General features: G+C 40.9%; 1 non-coding gene across 1 annotated transcript; it reads left to right on the top strand.

The window, feature by feature from the left end:
* The first annotated feature begins 1,870 nt into the window (after window positions 1-1,870).
* On the top strand, window positions 1,871-1,977 carry LOC141635968 (small nucleolar RNA R71). Its single transcript, XR_012540616.1, has one exon. It is a non-coding gene; the product is annotated as a small nucleolar RNA R71 (small nucleolar RNA).
* Window positions 1,978-12,273: the final 10,296 nt, after the last annotated feature.

Below are 12,273 nucleotides of genomic sequence, written 5' to 3'. Positions count from 1 at the left end.
CTACTTTCTTTAATTGATTGTATTGGGTATTCTCCGATCTTTAATTTCATTTATTAGTGATTGTGCTTGTCTTTGCCATCTCTTTCCTCTATTACCTTATTTCTTGTTTTCTTTAGTAATCAATTTCTAGCACCAGGGTTCATAATTTATCACTTTGTTATCATGTTCAAGTTAATTGTTTCGTTCGTTATTTTTTAATTTCTCAACTTTCATCATGCATAGCTAATCTCTTTATGCTAGGAGATAGAGGAGCCATGGTAACTAGGGAGGTTAAGATTAGGTGATTAGGCTTGGCTAGAATTAGGTTTGTGTTGTTAATCACCGTATTTAATAGCAATTAGCTGCTTGAATCAATGCATTTAGCTAGTTGATTCGTTACACCTTAACCTGGATCAGAAGATTGGAAGGGATAAGACCTGCAATGAACATTAGGACATTCTAATGAGGGCAGAAGCTAAATCAGTAATGTTTTAGGGCGAATAGCAGATTGGAAGGACCTTTTCACTACCCTGCAAACCGAGTTTATGCCGACCTTTGACCCTAGATTGGATCCCTAGAAAACCATGGTGAACCGATTGTCCTAGTTGTTTCTCTCTTTCTGGTAATTTCTTAAAACTTATTGCCTTTTTTCCTTTACTATTCCTTTTCTCTATATCTCCATAGTTTAGAATCAAACAATCAACCCCCAATAAACGGTTACCTAGGCAGACTTAGTTAGCATACAGAATTCCCATCTCCCTGTGGATACGATACCCGACTGCCTCTACTACATTTTATAGAGACCGGTTAGTTTATTTTTGATAGGGTTGTAACAGCCGTGTCAACATCTTTGTCTTGTGTTGGGCGGCTTTTCCTCTTGAGTGCCTCTGGAAATGGTGGGGTATCCACATAAGTAGGTGTGACAACCGGTGTTACTTCCTCCTTTTGAACCAATGGTGGGGCGATATTTGGCTCAATAACCAACTCCTCCTCCTCTTGCTCAATGATCTCATTAATCTTTGCTTTTGACCCTTGCAACTCCTTCCCACTCCTCTAAGTCATGGCACTTGCATTAGGCTTGTGATTAAGAATGGTTTGGGAAGGTAATTTCCCGGAATCCCTAGCTTCAAGTCTCCCAAGAGCACTAGACATTTGCCCAAACTGATTTTCCAAATTTTGAATGCTAGCCTTTATCTCTTGTTGAAATTGCACTTGTTTAGCTTGCATAGTAGCCATATTAGAAGTAAGAGCCCGAATCATGTCTTCCGTAGACATGGATGGAATGGAAGTTTGACCTTTAGAAGAGAACGAATTTGGACCTTCTAGCCTTGGAATGAACCTTGGTTTTGATTGACCAAATTGTTGTCCAAAATTTTGAGATGGACATGGTTGACCAAATGATGAGCCTTGAATTTGTTGGCTTGGCGGTTACAAGCCGCCTTGTGGATTCCCATATTGGAAACCGGGATGGTCTCTTCTCATAGGATTATAGTAAGGTTCAAACCTCTTTTGAGGTTGAACAAAAGCACCCGCGGCATTCATCTCCTTGGTCTCCTCTTGCATTTGTGGGCATTGATCGGTGACATTCCCATTAGATAAACAAATACCACAAGCGTGCACTTGTTGCTTGTTCCCCATGATCATCTCCCTCATTAAGGAAGTTAAATCTTCAACCTTGCTTTCCAAGAAAGGGTTAGAACTAGCCATGCTCACCCTTCTTGTTTTGGATCTCACACTAAATTCGCGTGTGCTTTCGGAAAGCTCACTCAACAACTCATTAGCTTCATCCGGATTTTTGTTGATGATGCCTCCACCACTAGCACCATGTACCATTCGTGCATCTTCCGGCGATAATCCTCCAACAAAATACATGATGAGATCTTGGTCACTATACCCATGGTATGGACAACTTGCACATAACTTCTTGAAACGCTCCCAATAGTCATAGAGTGTTTCTTCATCCTTTTGCTCCACATTTGATATCTCCTTCTTAAGATGAGAAGATTTGGAGGCGGGGAAATACTTTTCAAGGAACGCCTTCTTCATTAGAGCCCAAGTAGTGATACTACCCGGTGGAAGGTAGTACAGCTAATCACGAGCGGTGTCTTTGAGTGAGAACGGGAATGCTCTCAACTTTATTTGCTCTTCGGTGACGCCATTTGGTTTCATGCTACTGCATACCACATGAAATTCCGAAAAATGCTTATTTGGATCCTCACCACTTAACCCATGGAATGCGGGTAGTAAGTGGATCAAACCCGACTTTAATTCAAATGTGGTGCCTTCCGCCAAGGCCGGAAAAGTGATGCATAAAGGTTGTAGAGTGAGATCGGGAGCGGTGAGCTCCCTCAAAGTTCTGGTTTCTCTTGCCATGTTGATGTTTTCTTTCTCCTCTTTCTTGTCTTGATTATCAAATTGAAGTTTTCTCCTTATCTCTCTTCTAACACGAAAAAAAGTTTTCTCCAATTCTGGATCAAAATCCAACAATTTCTTGTTAGTAGAACGGGTGTTCGGCATAACCCAAACACTAAAATAAAATTAAAAATTAATAAATAAACAATTGCACAAAATAAAAAAAATAAACAATAACCTTCCCCGGCAACGGCGCCAAAATTTGGCTAGACTTGTCGCGAGTCTCCAAATTAGTATTTTTATCCACTACAAACTCAAACTAATAGTAAGGGTGAGTAGGGGTCGATCCCACGAGGATGGTGTTTATGTCGATTTATTGTGTGCAAAAGTTAAGTAACCAAAAGGGGGATTTTGAATGTTGATTGATTTAAGTCTACTAAAGTAATAATCTAATGCATTAAAAATGTAAAAACAATATAATTAGTTGAATATGTAAACAAATATGAGAATAATTCTTGGACCAAGTAATTTCCACCAACTAGTTATGAATTGATCATTGACTTTTCTAATCTATTTCGTACTTGAATACTTTGCTATGAAGTTGTTGACTTCTAATTCCACATAATATTAGTTATTAGCTACAAGCGTAAACAAATAACCTTTACAATATTGTCAATTTAGTCAAGCGCTTAATCGTATCAAGATTGTAGAATATAGCGATGGAACATAGCAAAGATGAATAAATGAAGAATACAAGCGATGCTTCACTATGTTTCATGCAAGTTTAATCATTTATAACTCAACAATGATGAATTAGCATACTACTTGATGAATTATAATTGCTACAATGAAATATGTAAGTAAACAAAAGATTCATTCACCTAATCTAGCAATGGTTAATTAAATAATAACAACTAGTTGATCATTCTAGATGCATAATTAACAAACCAACAATAACCCAAATTAAACTTGATATTCAAACAATGAAATAGAAATAGAATAAGAGTCTTACAATTCAAGAACTAATTTGGCTTCAAGAACTTGTTCCATGATGTAAAACTTAACCCTTCATACAAATGACTAACAAACTAGAAAAAATTGGAAATTGTTTATGTATTCTAATGATTAAAAGGTAGAGAAAGTAAGTAAAGTATATCTAATTTGATCAACAACATCTCCTTATATAGTCCACAAAAAAAGCATCTCCATAAAGTCTCATAAAGTATGAGCATAAATCCCAAAATAAAGGAGAATTAAGAGAGAGTTGTAGGAATCTAATGCGGAATCTAATGCTGAGCCGCCACTAGCGGCGTTTTCCCACCAATAGCGGGTAGAAGAGATGTGCCGCGACTAGCGGCATTTTGCCGCCCCTAGCGGCTTTCTATCGTGGCGCTTCCTCTTCTTCATTTGCTTCCGCGCTTTGACTTTAGTCTTTGGGTCTTGACTTGCTTTAAAATCTACACTTACATGACATCTTTAGCCCAATATCAACCTCTAAAGAAGCCCTCTCCATACATAACAAGAAATATATCCAAATATCCCATGAAAACACACAAGTCCATCCCAAAACTAACATCAAAGATATATGCAATAAACTCCACTAAAATGCTTCTCAACCTATCAATTAACCATCAAAATAACCTTTATTAATCCCTACTAAACTAGACTAATCAAAAATATATCGTAGGGAGTATATAATAAAGAGAGCATATGGGGTATAAAATTGTGGTCTAACAAAACGTAAGGGGAAGGGAATTCGTAATAATTTCATGTTTGTAGTTTTGAATGCTAAAGTTCGAGGTATATATACACAAACTATTTGAATCCTATTATAACTAAAATTGATTATATTAAAAGTTCTTTAATTTGACCTTTTATACAAAAATAAACGGAGTATGTAAAGTAGTAACGGTAAAATTTGACCTTATATAAATAACTCTTTATATTAAATAAAAATAAAAACTACTCCGTACTATATTATATAAGAATTTGTTTAGTATTGGATAAAGATCAAGATGGGTGGTATGAACGAATTTGATCCTTGCATTATAAACTACTTTTTTTTTTAAGAGAGTTTGTTTACATATGAATTTGATCTTTACTTACTTTGCTCGTTCTGTTCTATTTAATTTTATTCTAACTTTTATCTTCTATATATTTGTTTGAAATTAAGTAGTTTGGAAAATTTAGACTCACTGCAATTGCTCAAAAAATATTCCTTTAATAATATTGATAGATAGATAGATAAAATATCTACTGTGCATTGTATCTCGTTATTTAAAGACGTTAAAAAATTTCGGAATAGACCCCATAATCTCATAATTAAGTCTCATCTACCTAGTATAAAAGCTAGGTTTTTTCTTAAAATTGAACACACTTTTTTTAGGTAGGGCCCCCCATGATCATTGTAACTATTTAATTACTCTCTCTCCTATACTTCATTTTATTTTGCATTTCTGTTTTTCTCTTTTTCAAGAGTGCACAACTGAGTTCATCGTACTTTGAGGAAAAAAAATCGAAAAATCGGAAAAATATAAGTCTCTTAAATACAAATATATTAGAGAACACAAAATAGTTAGAAATGTTTATAAAAAAAAATATAATTCAGACTTGATCTTATTAAGATAAACTCATTAATTAACTGGATTAATATATACAGTACAACTCAGAAACAACCTAATTTTTCTTTCTAATCAAATGAGTAAGACATAATAAGACAACATTAAATACGATATGTATTCAAACCTCAGTGAAATAATGTGAATGAAATGATATAGAAATGAGGAAATAAAGGTTTAGAAAATTATATTTATTCGTTAAAATTACTAAAACTGAAAAAAAAAAAAAACTTGAAAATAAAGTAAGTTTTCAGAAATTTTCGAGATTTCAAATTAATGGTTAGAAAGAACAAAATTAATTGTTAAAATTCGTTAAATAAGAAAAAATCAGAATTATTTTGATAAAAAAATAAAAAAATTATTGAACCTGAAAAATATGGCCAAAAAAATTTACGAAGGAGAGAGAGAGAGAGAGAGTAGAACTGCGAGATTAAAAGTTCAACTGGCGCACCAATAATCTTGAAGAGGCGATAGTGTTTAGGTGAGACGGAAGTGTAATGAGAAGCAGGTGAAATATAAGGCGGCAGGATTTTGGCAGTGGTAGGGTTATATGTTTTACACTTTTAGACAACAAAATTTACGAAGAATGCGGATACATGGAGATTGGAGAGTTATGAGTTACATGACTTATGAATATGGGAGGTTATGGGTCAAATAATTGGGTTTATAATTTTTTCGGATAAATTAAATGCAGGTTTAACCCATATTAGGAATGTTGACTAAGCCATGTATTAATTAACATTACTTTTAATCTATTCTAAGTAATATACAATTACTATTTGAACCATATTCATGCAATTTGTATTTTATGTATGGTGTTAGGTTTGTCTCCAATTAGACTCCCCTAAAATAAAAGTATCCGGCTTTAACATTAAAACGGGTAAGTATCCATCTCATTTTAGCATATACGGAGTAAGATAAATCTAAATCTTTTACTTTGACTGATTCTTATTACTTGACCCAGTGACCTTAAAACGGCGATATTCGGGCTAGATCGAACAATTTGGATTCCACGTTTATTCTTATATTGTTACTTCTGATATTTTTTTTTTATATATTGATTCATATCAAGTCGCTTGTAAACGAGCTTAATCAATTCATTATGGTTGCATTTTGATTATGCAAGTCGGGTTAATTTAGATTACGTTAAACAGATTAACCATGTTAGGATAAATACGGGTAAAAGTGAATAGAGGTCAAATAATAGTTAGGATACGGGTTAAAAATAGTCTGCGACACATTTCGTTTACCAATTTTTACATTCTCTTAAATTAAAAATATAAGATAATCAAAAATTTTAAATGTCATAATATAATACCTAATCGTGGATTTTCTGACAATAAAATATATATTCAACAAATTTTATCAATGTAGACCGTGCAATTTCTGCACGGGCATAAAACTAGTTGCCTATCAAATACCCAATATGCGAGAAGACAATTTACTCTTTTAGCTATACTCCAACTCTATCAAAATTGAAACATACGTGTGTAGTGGAGGTTATTACATAAATTTGATGAAAAGCAAGACAATACTTCGTTAACGTATAATCATAATGACATGTTGTTTGGTGATCCAACGGTAGTCCAGCCCCAAGAAGCCTATTTTCTGTTCACTATTTCACTGTTAAATTGGTTTTGTTGGCAAATTACATAGAATTTTTAACTCAATTTTCTCGATTTGGTTATTACTCCGTACTTCCTTATAAGCCAACTTAATATATTGTGCATTTTTTGACATCTATTTTTTTCTCTTTTTGTTTATTTTACTGACAATTATGAGAGGGAGAGACAAAAGAGATATTTTAGTTATTTCTTTTGGCTTCACTTTGAATGTGCTTTTAAGTTATAATTTGTATTTCGCCAAAATTTGTTACTAGGAAATATGTAATTGGAGCTTGCATTGTGTTTATTACTACCTCGATAAGAAGTTCATTAACCTTCATAGCAAACTCAAGTTACGTGCGAGCAAACATATAACCTAAGAAAGCGACAAAACATAACATATGAAAACAATTCTTCTTGGAAAAAGTTATAATTTTTTCAAACGTATCTTCTTCTTTGAGATTACATTTTATCTACGGTGCGTTATTAAACCAAAAACATGAAATTCTGATAACCAAAGATACTTCTCACATAATCCGGCAAACCATGTCTATCAAATAACGGGGATTTTTTTAACTAATCTGGGATAGTTCTTAGCGTGACGGAAATAATGGCTTGTCGTGTAAGTAAGATAGTAGAAACCAAGACAACACAGCACAACACACTTTTTTTTTTTGACAGAGGGTGAATAACTTACATTATTGCAATCAGTACATAGTAAGCTACTCGACTAGGTAGCACCAGACACTTGACAACTAAATCTAGCACTACAAAGCCATACATCGAGATTACATAACATTTATTTAAACTTAAAACTACGACATTAAGATAAGCAGGATAAACGATGGTAGAATGGCAAAAGGCGGCAGCTTGGTCACGAACGTTGATATCATCTTCATTAACATGGAAGATCTCCAAAAACCGTCGATACATACGAACTCCGAAATAACAATATCCAGGTGTATTTATGCTCTTGCGAAAAGAACGTAGAAAGAAAAGATGAAAAGCAAGGCAAAGCAAGGCAAAGCCTGCCCTCAGCGGAGATAAAACTCATACACCTAAAAGATCACACCCATTGATCATAGGACAAACAGACCAAGAAAATCAACATGCAATGTGTAACACGAACCTCCAGAGACACAAGCACGTCAACACCAACACCATTTAAGGGACTTAGCTTACCACTAGAGAGACGCCTAAGCCTTTTAAAGAAGGTGGTTATTAGTAAATAAAAACAGGACAGGAAAAAAAGAACCACCGCCATTCAAAAGACGAGAAGACCACCGCCTCCGATCCCAACCAAAGTCACCGCCCAAAACCCAAAACCCCCCTACCCCACACACCTCAAAACAGAGAGGAAAGGACCCTAGAAAACACGATCTCACTCAAACCAAGAAGCAACAGGACTCAACAAAACATCCACGATCGTCACGGCTCAACCAACAAAGACCAGACCACCGAGACTCCAAATTCCAAACAAACCCCCCTCCCCCCCAGGACCATCGACAGCCATGCAACACAACCTACCAAAACAATTCAATGGACTGACATTTAAAACCCGGTAATGGGACAGATCTGGTGGGGGAGGGGGCAAGGAGGAGGGAAAACACCAAATCATTCCAAAACCACCACCAATACCAGAACACCGTCACCCAGATGAGCTATGCTCATCGACCTGCACATAAAAAACGACAACCGACACCCTTTAAGACACCAGAACATACCAGGGGCGGGGAAAGGGGCGAGGGAGAGGGGAACACCCCTGGAACACATGCGCTGCTTCGATGACAGGACGGAGGAACGCGAAACGGAACGACCTCGGAACAACCACACGAACCGCAATCCATTCCCACCGGACGATCAAGACGGAAAAGCGATCAAAAGAAAGAGGGGAGCGAGATCAGACAATAGGAGACCGCAACGAATAGGAGGTGTGTTTGATCACCGGAGATGGGTCAAGGAATGACCCCTGTTCCGGGTGTAATTCCGGAGCAGGATTTGTGACCACGTAAGCTTGTAGAATGACGTCTTTGCTTGACTCTTCATTTCGCTCTTTCCTGTTTAAGATGAACAAACTGAGGGCTCGGCTTGGTACCGAGCGTACTCACTCCGATGCTCAAGTCAGTAAACTTAAAGAGATTAAGTTGTGTGTTACTTGGCAAAGTATATTGTAGAGAGATAAGGGAGTTTATACGAGATTAATAGTGATTTTCAGGATGAATTGTGGATCGTTTTCTCAATGAGGATTGAGGAGTATTTATAGACTTTCACCTTTTGTCACGTAGTGGCCAAGTGGCCAAGTGGCTAGCAGGTGGAAATACTGTTCTACCCTCGGCCGAGGGACCCATGGCAGGCTGGCTGGCCTGGTTGACTCCATGCCGAGGGGACTTGGATGTGAGTACGCGGATATGCCTCCCGGCTGGCTAGTTACCCAGCCGAGATACAAGTGACAGGCCGACAGGCTGCGTCGGTTAGGCTGTCTAATACGTTGACTTGCTGTGGATATCTTTGACCTTGCTCAATATGTTGACTCGGTCAACGGGTGCAGAATATGCCCCATCAATTTGCCCCGAGAGTAGTCTATGCCGTGGTATGGACCTTCGATGAGTGTTGAGCGTATTCTGCGCAAGTTGAACTTCTTCCCCGGCTTCTTCTTCCTCGGCTTGGTTCTGTTCAGGCCGTACCATATCCCCCCTCCACATGGATGTGTAATGGACATCCTATGTGGAAAAGAAAATGGCGCTGGCCGAGACCAAGGTTGAGAGTGTCGTTTGTACTTGTGATTGCCCCCGGTCGGTACTGTCTTTGCTTTGTTGATCAGCTGGCGGCTAGCAAGCAGATACGAAGGAGCGTGTCGAAGAAGTTTGGTAACTGTATGTCGATTGACATTCCGTGGCTGCATGCTTGACACGTGGCTTGACATTGATTGGTTGACGTTTTATGGGCTTTGCCCTGATTGGTCCGTTTCATGGGCTTTGCTCTATAAATAGAGCAGCGTGCCCCGTTTTTTGGCCATCAAACTTCATTTTCTCAAAAAAAATTTCCCCTCTCTTAGTTTTTCGAAGGAATTTCTCTCTAGTCTTCAAAGCGTTACTCGGCGTAGCACTTTTTCCAAGGTAAACAAACAAATTTTTCCAACTTTTTAATTGTTAAGTTTTTGTTGTCACTATGTCTTCTGCGGATGCTCGACCCAGTACCTCTGCGCCGGGGGGCGAACCGTCGCATCCTGAGGCACTGGTTGTCACCCCGATAGGGTTAGGGGGTCCCAAGTCGCCTTCTCCTGAAATTGATCCTCAATTTTTGGAGGGTTTTGATGATGACGATGATGAGGCGACCCCGTCTGTCGTAAAGAGGCCGCTTATTTCGTGGCACGGTGATGCCACGCTCGATCGTCCCGATCGTGCACAGACGAATAAGTTCGCTAGCCGCCCGAGTCCGATCTTTTTGAAGACCATTACTCCTTCGGCAGGGGGTATAAAATTGTTATCCCTGAGGAGGGTCAGGCCGTCTGTTGCCCTCCCGAGGGTTGTATCGGCGTGTACATCAGACACCTGGAGTATGGGCTCCGGTTTCCTCTTAATGAATACGTCATGGCCATAATTAAAGCCATGAATGTCGCCGTGGCTCAACTGCATCCGTTGGACATCAGGATGATTATTGGCTTTGTATGGTTATGTCTTTTTAAAGGGGAGGCCCCAACGGTGAACCTCTTCCGCCGGCTCCACCATCTTAAGCAGACTACCCTAGGCGGCCCGGGGTGGTACAAAGATACTGACCGAGCCAAGCCGTCACCGTTTCCAAGCCGACGTCTTGCAAGGACCTGGAAGGGGCGGTGGGTATACGTTGAGGTTCCGGAGGACTACTCATTGCCCGGTCCTTTCGAGCCGCATCAATTTGTGGTGTGAGAATCAAGGGGAGCATGACAAATATGTCTCCCGGAGTAAGCTTAAGATGGACCTTGATGGTCTATCTTAATGAGGACGAGACGCGGCAATGAGGGTGTTTGAGGCCGAGAAGAATGGCACGCCGAAGGAATGGATTCCCCGACGCGAGATCGTTCTTGGGATGAGCGCTTTGCCACGTCGGCCTCATCCGGCCCTCGAACAGGGTGAGTGGGGTCGGTGTGAGGCCCACCCTTGCTTTTTATGCTTCTGTGTTTGAACCTTGTTTTATTTCTTTTGCTTAACTCCTGCTTCGTTTCTTTTGCAGACCAATTTGGCCCAGAACTGCCTGTATCCGTCCTCAAGAGGTTGGGACTTGACGAGAACGGGAGAGTTATTGAGCTGCATCCTAAGGCCGGGCCACGTGATCGCAGACCGGCCCCTCACGAACTTATGGAGCAACAGTTGAAGGCACTGGATGTGGCGGCGGCTCAAGCGCAGATTGCCGGTAACGTGCCGCGCCGGAGACCGAAGACAACGTCTACGGCGGCAACGGCGTCGGCTCCAGCTTAACCTTCAATCCCCGTAACCCGAAAGGAGCAGGTGGTCGTCGTTGATGTTGAAGAGGAGGTCACCGTTGCGGAGGGTCCTCCTCCTTCAATTAAGAGAAAAGAGGCAACGCCTTCGCACATTTCTTATTACCGATGCCGGGAAAGAAAAGGGTCAGTCGGCCCTCCAACCAAGAAGGCCAAGGCTGGTACGGATCTAACCTATGGCTCAGATTTAGCAGGTTCATTAGGCATTCCTGGTGACAGGCTCTCTGACATGTCAATGAATGTTGACATAGATGCTTTGTCTGGGTTTTTTGTAGATCAGCCGCCGCCGGCTGTCCCTCTCACTGAACGGCAATTGGAGAAGCGGCCTGTGCAGACGGGCGATAAAAATGCCACCGTCGACTCCTCATCCCTGAAGCCTTCCCCCGCTTGACTTAGGGGCGGAAGGCATAAGGTTGTCCAAGAAGCTGGCGAAGTGGACTGAACTAGCCGGCGCTCATATTATGGAGCAAGAAAAGGTCATGGCTGAAGCTGCCCCTGCGCTTGAACGGCTTAGGCTCGATCTTGCCGCCGCTAAGAAGGAGGCCGAGAGGTCGAAGGAGGACTTCCAGGCCGCCAAAAATGATTTCCTCGCTGAGCGAAAGCTCAGGGAGGACGCTGAGAAGGCGGTCCTAGCCGAGAGGGCCAAGGTTGAGGCTGCATTGGCTGATGCCGCTAAGCTGCGGGAGGAGCGGGACAAATTGAAGGGCGGCTATAACGCCGAGGTTGGGCAAAAGGAGAGATGGAAGACTCTTCATTCGGCTGAGGCGAAGGAGCACAAGAACACAAAGGCTATCCCTGCCCAGATGGAGAAGGACATTGAGATGCTTAGAACCGTCATTATCCCTAACATGTGTGCCCAGTACTGGGACCAGGCCGAAGATGCTACCAGGGATGTGATAAAAAAGCTCCTTCCGGAAGGCGACTTCCCGTGGCTAGAGTTTGACCGGCTTATGGATGAGAAGGCCGCTGCTGCGGAGGCAGAGGCTGCGGAGAAGGCAAAGGCGGTGAAGGCCGCTGAGGAGGCTGTCGAGAGGGCGGCCCGGGATGCCAAGGTGAAGGAGGCCAGAGAGGAGGCTGAGAGGGCAAGGGCACGTGAAGCTGCCAAGCCTTCTTCTGGGCCGCCCACCAAAGATGATGCTGCTGCTGCTGCCGGTGGCGAGCAGCAACAGGCATAGGGAGACGGGCGGTTGTCACCAGATTCACCCGGCCCTTCGGACAGCTTCAACTGTTCGGGGGCCAACTA

The sequence above is a fragment of the Silene latifolia genome, chromosome Y (assembly GCF_048544455.1).
Source record: "Silene latifolia isolate original U9 population chromosome Y, ASM4854445v1, whole genome shotgun sequence".
Taxonomy (NCBI): Eukaryota; Viridiplantae; Streptophyta; class Magnoliopsida; order Caryophyllales; family Caryophyllaceae; genus Silene; species Silene latifolia.
This window is presented reverse-complemented; position numbering and strand designations above follow the sequence as displayed.